General features: G+C 35.2%; 1 long non-coding RNA gene across 1 annotated transcript in view; it reads right to left on the reverse strand.

Moving 5' to 3' along the window:
- Positions 1 to 649: 649 nt before the first annotated feature.
- LOC129525811 (uncharacterized) overlaps positions 650 to 16,020 on the reverse strand; it is a 28,324-nt gene continuing 12,953 nt past the window's right edge. Inside the window, exons 2-3 of the long non-coding RNA XR_008670293.2 lie at positions 7,351 to 7,474; positions 650 to 900 (exon numbers count right to left, since the gene is read on the reverse strand). This is a non-coding gene — a long non-coding RNA (uncharacterized lncRNA). The remainder of the gene's footprint in view (positions 901 to 7,350; positions 7,475 to 16,020) is intronic.

Below are 16,020 nucleotides of genomic sequence, written 5' to 3' on the forward strand. Positions count from 1 at the left end.
TAAAAACGAATAGAAGGGAGATAATATAATACCGGGGCAAAATTATTAATAGTTCACAATGGTTGGAGCTATCTAAGTCCATTAGATGCTGTAAATATGCCCCCAAGGCATGTAATTAAAAATAAGTTTTACTTTTTCCTAGCTTGTGTAATTAGGTGAGGAAGGGAAACAACATGTATACAAATTGGAAAGAGATCTTACGTTTTGAAGTAACCCAAAACTTACCCATATGCAAAAAGTCAAATCAATTTTTGTCCAGATTTTCTGATTGCAAAATTAAAATAGAGCTGTACTTTTCTTATTTCTATGGTGGTTGGGATGGAAGTGTAGCCATTTTTTGTGGGTGTCCTAAACATGCTGAATTGCCCTGCTGGGTAATCCCGAACTCTGTGGACATTGTGGCAAAGATGAGACAGGAGTACGAAGCAAGGACAAGATAGTATGCAGCCTTTCACAGTGTGCCAGAAGACAATGCTATTCTTTAAAAACACAGGGGAGTCACCCAATCAGGCTTTAAAATCCTTGCATAATTTAATCCGTATTTTGAAACAGAGTCATATAATGCTAAAATAGTTGATAACTTACTTTTCTGCTGTGCTTTTTCTGCAAGTCGTTATAAATAAAAATATTAACACAGCCGGGCGCGGTGGCTTACGCCTGTAATCCCAGCACTTTGGGAGGCAGAAGCGGGCGGATCACGAGGTCAGGAGATCGAGACCACGGTGAAACCACGTCTCTACTAAAAATAAAAAAATTAGCCGGGCGCGGTGGCAGGCACCTGTAGTCCCATCTACTCGGGAGGCTGAGGCAGGAGAATGGCGTGAACCCGGGAGGCGGAGCTTGCAGTAAGCGGAGATCGTGCGGCTGCACTCCAGCCTGGGTGACAGAGGAAGACTCCATCTCAAAAAAAAAAAAAAGAAAGTGTGCGTGTGTGTGTGTATATATATATATATATATATACACACACACACACATATATACACACACACACACACACACAATAATTACTAAAACTTACATTGAATTGACTTTATGCCAGGCATCGTGCTAAGCACTTTCTACACGTTTGTTTACTTAAACCTCACATTTGTAGAAGGAATTGAGAGACAGAGAGTTTAAGACTTTGGCCTAGATCACCCAGTTAGTAAGTGTAGGAATTGAGATGTGAACTGGCGGAGTTTGTCTCCAGAATCTGTGCTTTGCTGGATTGGAAGAGTTAAACTGTGGTGTAGATAAGTGCTTTTAAAACATTCATATGCATGGGAATTTTCTGGGGATGTTTCAAAATAATTCCTGGTTCATTTGGCCCAAGACAGATCTGAGAGTAGGCATTTCTACCAAATGCTGCTCGTCTGCTTTGAGTGGCAAGGGATAGACGACTTGGATTATAAATGTGGGGTCTGCGTCCTAAGGATAAGCCTCTGGGTAGCTCAGTGCAATTAATCTCTTTGCCATCCCTTTGCCTGATGTGTGAAATGAGCAAGTTGGGTGATTCTTAAGGTCTGTTCAAGCTTGTAAAACCCTGCACTCCCTGGCTTCCCACATGTGGGCAGCTCCTTTTAGCTGTCATTGGCGTTTCCCTGGCGGTGACTGTCCAGGAGGCTCCAGAGAAGGAAGCTGGTGTGCGTGGCCTCCTCCTCCCCGCGTGCTGAATTCAGATCACAGCTCCTGAGCTTCTGGACTGACAGGATGTACTCTGCTGTCAGCTGTTTCCTTCCAACTCTGAGATCTCTCAGCATCTGGCTCTGCTCCCTTCTGCCCCATGGATCCTCACTCCCTGTCACAGCTGATTAGGGTGCTGGCTCTAACATTGGAGCCTGATGCTCAAGGTACCACACTGAGTCATTTATTTAACATCCTGTAATTTCAGCCAAATATTGTTATATTCCTGTGAAGAAACCTCCAGCATCTTAATAAAGCTCCTTCCTTTCAAAGAAGGTTTCTATTAGACCAAAAGAAAATACATAACTCATTGTGGCCAGTCAGTGCTCTGCTTCAGACTCACTGCGTTGCATTGATAATAGCTGGGAGGCCCCGTGAATAGAAAGTGATAAACCCTCTTATAACCTAAGCTTCAAAGACAGTTTCACTGGTATGGTTCCCAAGCTTGTACCTCTGATTTAGGGCTCTGATGTACTGTAATCCACAGCCCTATGATCACTATGCAAATCACAGCTTTGTGTTTCAGGTGGTCAGTTTGGGCCCACATTAGTGGTCCTTGCTTCTTTTTCTTCCTTTTGCTTTGATCATGCAGTGCAATAGCACATGCTCAATAAATTATGCAAAGAATTTCTTCAGATGCAGAGCTACTGTGACATTATGTGATATGGTTTTCTTGCTGTATTTTGACATTTTGTGAAATTTAATTGCATTTGATGACGCTGTCAGTCTAACCAGGCCAGAGCAGCAGTATTACACGCTATCATGCTCAGCAGTGTCTCCTAGAAGGTGGTGGAGAAGGTGGTTTCCTTCCCTAGTTCCATGGTTGTATAATTCATTATGTCTTAACTACACTCAGGGCTAATTACAAGTCATGACGACAGTTGGACAGGATTCTCTTTAAAGTGTATATTTAATCTTCAAGTAGAAACAAATCTTTCCATCTTTAGAGTGATTTCTATATTGGGTTATTGAATAACTTGGCTTCCTACTTTTTCCTGGTCTGTGTTCAGGGATGTTTTTATTATGTGCCACGGATACTCAATGATTATCCCAGTTGTGATTTAGGATGATTATGCCTAACACTTACAGGAATGGAACTTTCAGGATTATTAAGAAATTTAAGGTGCAGTGTATTTGAAAATGTTATAAATCTAGTGATGGGTGTTATAAGGCACAACTGTTACAAAAATCCTGACGAGAAACACAGTTGGTCTCTGTCTCTGTCCATATGTCTTTCTTGGCTAATGCTCCATTACTGTTTGAGCTGAAAATCTGGAATACGTGGAAGAGAGCTATTAGAAATCTAGAAAGCTCTTCTCTGGGATTGTGTTAAGATTGCGAAGGTGGTGGAGACTTTGTTACTAACAGGGTAAATACTGTATTAAATGTCCCCTACTTCTCTGAAAGCAGTTTTCACATGAATTGCTTTTGAATTACACTAAAAAGATAGAAAATATCTATTGAATAAGCAAAGGTTAGGGCAGAAATCTGGTGCTATTTCACAAGACAGGCTGCGTCTCTGCTCTTAGGACTCACCTCCTGTCATCTATCCACCCTCGCCCAGCAGCCCAGAGTACAGGCAGCCACTCTCCCAGGGTTGTAGGGCTGAGCATGTCCCCTGAGACTGCACTGCATGATCTTCTGGAGCAACATTAGGTGAAGCAGAACACAGTGTATGATTTTTCTCTTCCTTTTGGGCCAGTATTTGTCAACTCAATTAGGCTGTGGAATCCAGAGTTTAGGTAGAAGCTACATATATGAAGTCTTGGGTTTTGCAAAATGGTGAGAGGTCACAACGAAATTTGTCTTCCTCTGCCAGGCAGCCTATTATTCACATTCAGATTCTCTGATTCCTTTTTTTTTAAAAAAACTGCTTGTATGTTTAAACACATGCATGCGTTTTGAATTTGAACATTTGGTTTAAAGAACTGAGACCCATCTATGTGGGTCCTTTCCCCTAAAGTCAATCCCAGCGTACCTCTGATAACTTTGAAATGTTATGCATGGAAGAAGGAATATACTGTTTCATTACGGCTGTTGTGAAATAGATTAAATGAAGATCGTTTTAGAAATTACAAAAATGTAATATGGTAGAAACTTGTCTTCATAGAGTATTCACTTAAGATTTGCGGGGAAATCATCATTTTACAGTACGCTGGCATTTATCTGGGTGCAGTGTTTTATAAACAAGATTATTCACTAATAGTCTTTCCATTACACCTTTATTAGATGATGATCTTACAGTCTAAAATGTGGAAGACAACGTTTGAGACTTGACAGAAATATAGCCCAGTTATATAGATGTTTAAATTGTTCATTTCTAGTAAGAAAGACATCTATAGCATTTGTATCTTACATGCTTTCATGTGCCTTTACATATTCTAGCTTTTTACTTTAAAGTCTTTTAAGTATTGAGTATATAATAATAATTATAATAAAACATTTGCTCAATTTTACAGGGTTTAGAATGAATTCAATAAATCCCTCTGTATCATGTGTCTCTCCCCTACAGCCCGTTGTCTTCCGACTTTCTCAGCGGCACCATTATCCTGGATTTTATGTTTATTTTCTCCTTTTCTTTCTTTATGGTTTTAATCACGTATGTTTGTATCTCTTAAAAAATCCCTTTATGTTTTGGATGCTTTTGAAATTTATAGAAATCAAACTTCTTTTTATTTTGAATTGCTTTTTTTACTCACCTTTATGTTTCTCAGATTCATCTACATTTTTAATTTTAGCTATAATAAATTCCTTTCAATGGCTATATATTTCATTACAGGATTGTATCACTATGTATCCATAATGCTATTGATAATGCTATTTGTTTTTTCACCCTTTGCTACCACACACAGTCCTTTTATGAGCAATCTTTATAAGCTTATTGATGTCAATGTACAAGACTTTCTCTAGTTAATATTTCTAAGATTGACATTTCTGAGTCATAGGGCATGACCCAGAAACATTATTAACATAATTAGAAGAACCAAACTTTTTTACATTGCTAGATAAACCAAATATTAACATTATTAGATGAGCCAAATTTTTTTCCAAGATCATTATATGAAAATTGAATCCATCAGCTGAGTATATACAGCCCAGCTGATCCATGTCTTTGCCAGTATTCGGTATTACTGTCAGTCTTTAAAATTCTGACCAGTCTGGTGTGAAAAGATGTGTTACTGCTTGTTTTGCTATAAATACTAATGAGATTCAGCATATTTTATGTACTATTGACCATTTGGGTTTCCTTTTTTTTTTTTTGCAATGCCCCTTTGAAATCTTTTGCCCACTTTTCTATTGGGTTGTTGTTATGAGTTGAATTTTATTCCCCTAAAATGCATATGTTGAAGTCCTAGCCTCCAGCACCTCAGAATGTGACTGTATTTGGAGCTCAGATCTTTAAAGAGGTAATTGAGTCAAAATGAGGTCTTAAGAATGGGCCTTAATCCAATACGACTGTTTCTTATAAGAAGATGAAATTTGGAGGCAGGAATACAGGGAAGATGATGTGAGGACACAGGGAGAAGATGACCATGGACAAGGCAAGGAGAGAGGCTTCAGAAGAAACTAACCTCGTCAACACCTTGATCTTAGGCTTCTAGCCTCCAGAACTGTGAGATACATTTCTGCTATTTAAGCCACCCTGTCTGTAACCACTGGTACTTTGCTATGGCAGCCTAAGCAGACTAATACAGTTGTTAATTTTAACAATTTCCTCTTTGGTTTGTAAAGCATTGTGCTTATTTAAGAAATTCTCTCCATTCCAATGTCATAAAGGTATCCTTCTATATTCTACTTCTAAAAGTTTTTAGCTTTGCTTCTAATATTTAAATCTTTAGAGAACATGTAATCAGTTTTTAGTGTGTGTATTGTGTAACCTGGGAGTACAGTTCTTTTACTGTAGGAAAAGCTAATGATCAGAATACAATTTGGCAAAAAAAAAAAAAAAGTCCGTTCTTTCCTCAATGAAGTTTCCATATGTCTCAGTCTGTTTTTACTTTCCCTTTGCCAAGGACACATGGTTTTAAATATTATAGCCTTGTAATAATTACTGATATTTGGTACAATAGCTACTCATCTAGTTTATTTTTTCTATGGGTTCTTAGCTATTCTTGATGTTTACTGTTCCAAGTTTATAATACTTTTATTAAAAATCAAATTGAATTTATAGATCAATTTTAGGAGACGATATCTTTAAGTCAGTCAACTACAAAGTTGACTGAGACTTGTACTGCTTTAAGTGACAGAAGTCAATGGCTTGAACTAGCATGCACATCTTAAGCATTAGTCTTATTTTAGTGATTCAGCAAGCTGATTGCTTGCCTGGAAATAAATCCCAATAAATGTGCTCTGGCCATTTACAAGGTATTTCAGAATCACCCTTGTCCTGCTGCCTTCTAAAGAACTCTGCAATTTTGGACATATTGTTTAGCATGCAGTTAAAAGATCATTATCATGTCACAATGTTTGTGCAATGCAATGTATCTTTTTTACAGAGAAACTGTTTTCTTTTTGGAATAAGGTAGTTTCCCATTGAATTTTCATTCACCTTGAATTTTTGCATTTTTTATCCCTTAAATAGTATATTTATTTTCTTAGTCCTTTGGTTTAGGCATCACGGGGTATGTTACATAGGCACCACAGCAGGGTGGTTTCTTTCTTCCTGAGCAGCATGTCATAAATATGCCAAAATCTACCAACTTTAATCCTATCAAGTGACTTGTATTTGTCAAGTCTAATCAAATACAAATAAACACTAGTTCTTTTGCATAGTGACAAATGGTTTCACTGGTTTATAAGCTGTGAGATTCATATTGGCATTGTCATTAACACTTAACAATGACAGCTGATATCTACTGAATGTTTACTGTGTGCCTGGACTCTTTGCATTTGACATGTGCCATCTCATTTCATTTTTGCAATCACTCTATCAGGTGGTGTGTTAGTCAGCCTGGGCTGCCATACCGGGGCTGCCATAATAAAATATCATCGACTGGGTAGGCTTAAACAGCAGAAGTTTATTTCTCACAGGTCTGAAGGCCGGGAAATCCAAGATCAGAGCACTGGTGTGGCTGAATTTTGATAAGGCCTCTCCTCTTGGCTTGCAGATGGCTATCTTTTCCCTGGGTCTTCATGTGGCAGACAGAGACAGAAAGCAAGCTTTCTGATGTCTCTTCTTATAAGGGCATTCATTCATTCATGAGGACCCCTCCTTCATTATCTCAACTAAACCTAATTATCTCCCAAAGGCCCCATCTCCAAATACCATTACACTGGAGTTTGGGCTTCAAAATATGGATTTGGAGAGAGAGGATATAATTCAGTCCATAGCAGATGGTTACTGTTATGAGCTTATTTTCCTGGTATGGAAATGGAGGTGAGGAGAGTTAAATATCATACCCAACGTCACTTGTTAGTAAGTGGCAGAGACATAATTTGAACCCAGGTACTTGGGCTCCAGAGCCAGTGTTCTTAACATGTGCTTGATGCTGCTTCACCTGCAGAATAATCTTATGGAAACAGCTGGTAACACAGAGAATTATATTGTGTCTTTCAACTCTGAAATGTCCAGATTTTTTGGTCTGTCTGCCATATATTCCATAAATATAGAAAATGACACAAAGACTAAAGAGAAAGATTTTCTCCCCAGTTCCACATTCCCTATTCTTTAATTTGTGTTGTACTTACTAGCTTTATCTTGAAGTTTATCCTTGTTCCACTTGTCCCTGTCCTGTCCCTCACCATCTGGTTTTCTCTTTAGGTTTGCTGACTCCAATGACTGTCGTCTTGTCATTTAACTTACTAATATGTACTGTAGGAACATTGGGTAATTCCATTAGAAATGCAATAGCAAGCTAATAAAAAACATGGCTTACGTGAAGTTCAGAAGATTTGTTTTATTTTTATTTTTGTACTTTAAAATTATTTATTTTTTGGAATAGATAATACATGCGTGTCATATTTGAAGTCAAATTCTAAATGTATAAAAGAATATTAACTCACAAATGAGTTCCTTTTATGCCTTCTGTCCACCAACTACCCCTTCCTCTTCATATAATAAACCACTAAGATCATGTTATGGGGTATATTGGGATATAAAAAGTAGAAATTTATTACTTAATGAAATACATTTGTCACTTTTAGGTGCTTAATTTTGGGATTTCTTTTACATTATTGTTTTATATTTGTTTTGACATTTTTATATATATTATACACAGTCAGGGATTTACATTACATTTATTGTCATTTTAAGGGATTTACATTTAATTTTGATAAATGCCTGTCATTTTTTATCATAAATCTCTTGCAAACCAAACTGGCAGCTTGCCTAACTGAAGTGCAATTATTAGTCCATGAGATTAGAATAAAATGCATATATTTGTGGAGGGAATTATAAAACCCTAACATTATAAATTTTTCAGAATCTTAGAATGATTTTTAAATGACTGTTACTTGCTATTTTCAAATTATAAGTGAATGTTACTATATATATATATAGAGAGAGAGAGAGAGAGACAGTCTTATACCTAATATAAGATATCTAAACCAAAACCTAAGAATGCACTTTCTAGCCTCATTTTAACTCCTACAAATTGCTATATATACTTAGTATTTGCTCAGGAATTCAGGTGTGCTAAATCTCGTACGTGGTAAAACTCAGGAGAGAAGAGCATTATTTTGACTAAAATGGAGCCATTCTATGAAAGTTCAGCAGGCTCAATTCAATTCAGACCTGATAGATATCAAACCACTTTGAGATAGTTCTCCAGGACCAGAAGTTGGATATGGAAACTTTCCTATCCTTTAGGACTGGGCGTTTACATTTTCAAACTTTTGCTTGATGTACCTATTAAGTTTTTTTTTTTTTGAAACTCAGTATGTTCCCATCCATTTTAAAGTTGGTATCTTAAATTGTTCATTATGTCATGAATTTCAAATTATAAGCTGAATACTTCTCAAATTTACTGATAATATTAATCTACATGGCCAGTGAACCTCAAGTAGAAAAATTCAAAGTGGGATTCACACCTAGACACATCATAGTCAAACAGCCAAAAGCCTAAGACAAAGAGGAGTTTTATTAAAATAGCGGAGAAAAACAGCTCATTAGAAACAGGGGAACAACACTATGAGTAATGAGTGACTTTTCATCAGAAACATGGGGGCCAGAAGGTAATGGAATGAGTGGTATATTGAAAGTGCTGACAATGAAGAATCCTATATAATGATTTGAAAATGAAGGTGAGAGAAGGAGATTAACTCTATGAGTAAAGCATGTGCTTGTATCACCCTAGCTTCTAGATGGCAACTGCTCCTGATGAGCATTGTGACCTGCAGCAAAACCCCATCACATCCCAGCAATCCTAGTGACTAAAGGTCATCCAAGGTGCTGGGAGCAGGAGGATCACTCTGTGTCAAGGGACATGCAGTTCATATATCCAGCTTGCTATCAGAAAAATTAAAAAATAAACTTGCCTTGTGGATTTAAAAGACAATGAAGGCAAAATTAAGGCATTCCCATATGAACAAAAACTGAGCGAATTCATTGCTTCTAGACCTGTCCTACAAGAAATGCTAAAGGAAGTCCTTCAGGCTGAAAGGCGATGATAATTTATAGTAACTAGAATCCACAATAAAGAATAAAGAGCACAAGAAACAATACATATGTTAAACATAAAATATCACGTTTATATATTATATATATATTTAATTTCCCTTTTATTTTCTTAATTTCTTTAATAACATATTGTTTAGTACAAAAATACTAAATCCGTATTTTGGAGATTCTAAATTATAAAGGTAAAATGCAAATGTGTGATGGTTAATTTTATGTGTCAACCTAACTGGATTAAAACATACCCAGATAGCTTGCAAAATATCATTTCTGGGTGTATCTGTGAGAGTTTTTCTGGAAGAGATTAACATTTGAATCAGTAGACTGAGTAAAGATCTGACCTCACCAACATAGGTGGGCATCATCCAATCCGGTGAGAGCCTAGAGAGAGCACAAAGCAGAGAAAGGCGAATTTGCCCTCTCTCTTCTTGAACTGGAACATCCATCTGCTCTTGCTCTCAGATAGTAGAGCTCCAGGTTCTCAGGCCTTCAGTCTCCAGTAGTTATATCAGCGCTCCCTCTCCCCTTTTTTATTATTTGAGACAGAGTCTCATTCCCGTTGCCTAGGCTGGAGTGCAGTGCCATGATCATGACTCACTGCAGCCTCGACCTCCTGGGCTCAAGTGAACCTCCCACCTCAGCTTCTTGAGTAACTGGAACTACAGGTGCAAGCCACCATGCTCAGCTAATGTTTGTATTTTTGGTAAAGACAGGGTTTTGCCATGTTGCCCAGCCTGGTTTCAAACTTCTGGGCTCAAGCAATCTGTCTGTCTCGGCCTCTCAAAGTGTTCCCCACTTTCGGAGGAGGACTTGATTTTCTAACCCAGCCCTGGTTCTCAGGTTTTTGGACTCAGAGTCAATTTCACAGTCAAATTTCTTGGTTCTCCAGGTTGCATACAGAACATTATGGCACTTCTTGATCTCCGTAATCATGTAAGCCAATTCTTATAATAAATTCCCTCATATATATCTCCTATTGGTTCTGTTTCTCTGGAGAACCCTAACCAATACAACAGGCCAATGACATAAAGGAGTGGAGAAAAAAATGGAGCTATACTGTAAAAAAGGTAATATTTTACTGGAATTCAGTATTACCCTGAAATAGCTTGTGATAAGTTAAAAATGCATATTTTAGTACTTAGAGCACCCACTAAAAAATAACTTGAAAAATATAGCTACAAGATTGTCCAAAAATTAACAAGATTAACTAAAAATATTTTTAATTCTATAAAAGGCAGGAAACAAGAAACAGATGCACCAAAATAACTCAAATATTAAAAAATAGCAAAATGGCAGACATAAATCTAATTATATCATTAATGACATTACATATGAATGGATGAAGCACTCTAATCCAAGGGCAGAGACTATCAGAGCAAATTAAATAAAACATGGTTCAACTATATGCTGTCTATAAGTGATGCACTTTAAATACATGTTGTCTATAAATCCCACATTTTGATTCAAAGATGCAAATAGGTTGAAAATAAAAGGATGGAAGAAGATATGCCATTGAAACAGTGACCAAAAAAGAGTTTGAGTGGCTATATTAGTATCAGACAGAGTAAACTTTAAGAAAAAGTGATGAATAGAGACTAAGAATGACATTTGTTATTGATTAAAGGGTAAGTATATGTAAAATATATGACAATTATAAATGTACATGCACCATTTAAAGGGCCCTAAAGTATACAAGGTAAAATCTGACCTGCTTGAAGAGAGAAAAATGACAATTCAAATGTTACAATTGGATATTTCAATACTCATCTCCGAGTAATTGATAAAACAACTATACAAAAGATCAGGCAGAATAGACTACCTACCCTATTTTAATAAACTACCCTATTAACTAGACAAAACTCCCATGTATAGAACACTTCACCCAATAATAACAGTATGTACTTCTGTTTCAAGCATACACAGAACATTATCCAGGATAAACCATATATTAGGTCATAAAATTAGTCTCAATAGTTTTTTTTAGGATTGGCTTGTAAAAAGTATGTTCTTTGACTGCAACAGAATTAAATTAATAAACAACAAAAAGAAACCTGAGAAATTCCCAAATATTTTGAAATTAAACAGAAACATTTCTAAATAACCCATGGGTAAAAGAAGAAATAAAAAGGAAAGTTATGCAATATCTTGAACTAAGTTAAAATAAAAATACAACATATCAAAAATTATGGGGTGCAGCTAAGGAAGTACTTAGTGAGAAATTTATAGATTTGAATAATTATATTGGAAAGGAAGTAACATCTAAAAATCAGTAATCTAAGTAAATACCTTAAGAAACTATGGAAGAAAGAGCATATTAAACCCTAAATAAGTAGTAAGAAGGAAGTAATAGAGATTACAGTAGAAATCAATAAAACAGAAAACAGAAAAATAGAGGAAGTCAGTGAAAACAAAAATTGTTTATTTATAAAGACCAACAATTTAATAAATCTTTAGTTAGACTGATGAAGAAGAAAAAAGATATACAAATTACTAAAATCAGGAATGAAAGTGGAGATGTCGTTGCAAAAAGAAATTAAAAGGAATACAGGGAACTATTAAGTGCAACTTTATGCCAAAAAATTAGATAATTTTGGTGAAATGGAAACATTGCTAAAAAGCACAAATTACTGAAACTGACACAAGAAGAAACAGAAAACCTTAATATATCTATGTTAAGAAAATAAATAATTTGCAACTACATGGATGAACCTGGAGGATATACTATTAAGTAAAATAAGCCAGACACAGAAAGACAAACACTCCATAATCTCACTTGTATGTGGAATATAAAGAAGTTTAATTCATAGAAATAGACAGTGGAATGGTGGTTACCAGGGGATGGGGTGGGGCTGGAGCAAAAAGGAAAGGCTGGAGAGAAATTAGTCAAAGGATACAAAATTCTAGTTAGATAAGAAGAATAAGTTCAAGACATCTGTTGTAAAACATGGTGACTACATTTAAGAACAATGTACTGTATTCTTGAAAATTGCTGAGAGTAGGCTTTAAGTGTTCTCACCACCAAAAAAGTAAGTATGTGAGGTATTGATATAGCCATTCCACAATGTACACATAGTTCAAAAAAATTGTTGTATGTGATGAATATGTACAGTTTTTATTTGTCCATTAAAAATATTAATAAAAAAGAAAATAAGTTAGATCACTAACTGAAAATCTTCACAAAAAGAAAAGCCCAGGTCTAGATATCTTCACTTTTGATTTCATCAAAAATTTACCAAGAAGTAACAATTCTACACAAACTCTTTCAGATAATAGAAGAAGTACACTCTAACTCATATTATGAGTCTGTTTTAGATAGCTATCTGATATCAAACTGGACAAAAACATCCTAGAAAAGGAAACTATAAACCAATATTTTTCATGAATATAGACACATAATGTATTAACAAAATATCAGCAAATTAAATTGAACACTCCATGACTAACTGGAGTTTATCCCTTGAATGCAAAATTGTTTAATATCTCAAAATAAAATAATATAAATATAATACACCATATTAATGGAATAAAGAACAAAAACCATGCAATAATTTTAAGAGATACAGAAAAGCATCTGAAAAAAATTCAATATGTACTTTGATAAAACTTTAAAATGACAAGTAGAAGGGGACTTCCTCCACCAGATAAGTGGAGTACAATTTACATTGTACTTCATAGTGAAAGACTGAATTCTTTTAAACAAGGCCAGAAAGAAGCCAAAGATGTCCACTCTGATCACTTTTATTGCCTATTTTACTGGAAATTTAACCAGTGCAAAGGGCAAAAAATAGAAATTCAAGGCATAGGGACTAAAAAGAAAGAGGTAAAACTGCCTTTATATAGACATAATATCATTTTGTATGTAGAGAAACCTAAGGAATCTACCAAAAAAGTGAACTAACAAGAGAGTTTAGCAAGGTTGCAAAATATAGATCAATATGCAAAAATGAATTGTGGTTTTATATACTACCAAGCAACAATCTCAAAATTAAGAAAACCCTTACATTCATCACAACTTAAAAAAGAATAACATACTTAGGAATATATTTAATAAAAGAAGTGCAAGGCTTGTATACCAAAAACTATAAACCATTGCTGAGAGAAATTAAGGAATACATAAATAATAGAGATATCATTTTTGTAGATTGATGAATTCAATATTGTGAAGATGGCAGTTCTTCTCAAAATGATCTATAGATTCCATATAATTCCTATCAAAATCCCAGCATGCTTTTTTCTAGGAACTGATAATCTGATCCTAACATTTTTCTGGAAATGAGCAGGATCTAAAATTGTCAAATTACTTTTGAGAAACAAGAGAAGTTTTGAGGGCTTATACCACCTGATTTTAAAACTCACTATATAATATGCTGCAATATTCAAAACTGTGGTATTAGCATAAAAACAGACCTATAGAGCAATAGAACAGAATGGACACACCAGGAAAAAAAGTTTGATGTTGAATTGATTTGCTAAACATGTAAAGAGATTTCAACTGGGAAAGGAGAGCCTTTCCAACCAATTCTGCTGAAACAGTTGGCTAACCACATGTATACACTGCCTTTCCCTCAAAAAAGAGATCTTAGACCCTTCCTTCCCCACAGCTAAAATTAACACAAAATTGATCATAGCACAAAATAGATCTAAAAGTATAAATCTAATACAAGGAACATAATCTTGATGACCTTGAGTAGGCAAAGATTTCTTAGGTATGATATCAAAAGCATCCATAAAAGAAAAAATTGATAAACTGTACTTTATTACAATTAAAAACTTTTGCTCTTCAAAGGAAACCACTAGAAAATGAAGGCCAATTTAAAGACTGGGAGAAATATTTACAAATTATATATATAATAAAGAATTTCAGAATACACAAATAATTCATATAACTTTATGAGAAGAGGACAAAAAAATTCTTTAAGAAATGGGACAAAGATTATAATAGACCAAACAAAGTATATAATTTACTAGTAAGCACATGAAAAGATGCTTAACATAACTAGTCACTACTGAAAAGCAAATTAAAACCACAATGCGATACAACTACCTACCACTAGAATGGCTAAAATTTAAAAGGCTGTCAATGCCAAATTTGGGTGAAGAAGTGCAGAAATTCTCTGACATTGCTGGTGGAATGTACAGTGGAATGATAAAGCCAATAGGCAGGTGGTTTCTTAAAATTTAAACATTTCTCATTCAACCCAGCAATTCCACTCCCGAATATGTACCGAAAAGAAATGGAAACATAGGCCCACAAAAGGTCTTGTGCATAAATGTTCATAGCTGCATTATTCATTTTTCACAATCATAAACTGGAAACAAATCAATATCCATCAACTGGTGAATGGATACAGAAGATTTGGCATATCTACACCACAACGGAACTACTCAGCAATAGAAAGGAATGAACTACTGATATATGCAACAACACAGATAAAACTCAAAAACAGTGTGCTAAGTGAAAAAAAAACAGCCACAAAAGACACATAATAGATGATTCCGTTTATATGAAATCTAATCATATGAAAAGAAAAGGCAAAAGTAGAGAAACAGAAAGCAGGTGAGTGGTTATCCAGGGTTAGGGATGGGATTGAGGATGGCTGTAGACTGCACAGGGAAACTTTTGGAGGTGATGGAAGTGTCCTAAATCTGGATTGTGAAGATGGTTGTGAAATTGTGATAAATTTACTAAAACACCTCAAATTTTGCATTCAAATATTAAAGTGGGAAAAATTTGTGGTATGTAAATTGTAACCTAGTAAAGCTTTAAAAATAAATTGGGAAGCCAGATGCTGTAGCTCCACCTCTAATACCAGCTACTCTGAAGGCTGAGGTGGGAAGATGGCTTGAGTCCAGGAGTTCAAGGCTGCTGAGAGCTATGATGGTGCCACTGCACTCCAGCCTGGGCCACAGAGTGAGACCCCCATTTCTAAAAAATAAATTGTAAGGATGTATGGATGGACAGATGGAAGTATTTGTGATAATCAAGTACAATAAAATGTTAATAAAGTGTCTGTGTGATGGGTTTATAGGTATTCACAATAAAATCCTTTTAAAAAGAGAAACATGTAAGACTCTTACTTTTACAATTAAAATTTCATGTCTTTTTTCTCCTTGAACTTATATTTTCATTTCACTTCCATTATACTCTTTAATGTAATACTTTTTTAATTGAAAGCTTTCATTGAATATCATATTTTTCTGCAATAAAAATTTATATATCCATTTTCAAATTTCAAATTAACTATGATCATAAGGCTTGAAATACAAAAAAAGTTTCTGGATTTGGTTCTGAATGCAAACGAAATATATTTATTATACATGCATTGAGACAACACAGGGTTATGGTTAAGAACACGGATTCTGAAATCAGACTGCCTAAACTCAAAACTCAGCTCTGCCTGACTGTGTAATTTTGGGCAATTTTCTTAACCGCCTTGGGCAGCTATTGCCTCAACTGCAACATGAGGTAAAAATAATATCTAGTTCATAGGGATGTTAACAGAGTTCAATTAGTTAAAATAGGTACAACAGTTAGGGCCCATAGTAAGCCTCAATATATGTTGCTGTTATTTTCATGTTGATACTTATCATACAAAGAAGGTAAAATTTTATTGGAAATGTCTCATGAACATCAGTTATTGCTAGAATGAGCTCAGCATCAGTGCAATCTCTATTTTCCATTGTAACACTGCACAGAGAAATGTTTTTACATAAATTAGCAGATGGAAATGAAATAAGCTTTT

This window comes from Gorilla gorilla, chromosome 10 (assembly GCF_029281585.2).
Source record: "Gorilla gorilla gorilla isolate KB3781 chromosome 10, NHGRI_mGorGor1-v2.1_pri, whole genome shotgun sequence".
NCBI classification, from domain to species: Eukaryota; Metazoa; Chordata; class Mammalia; order Primates; family Hominidae; genus Gorilla; species Gorilla gorilla.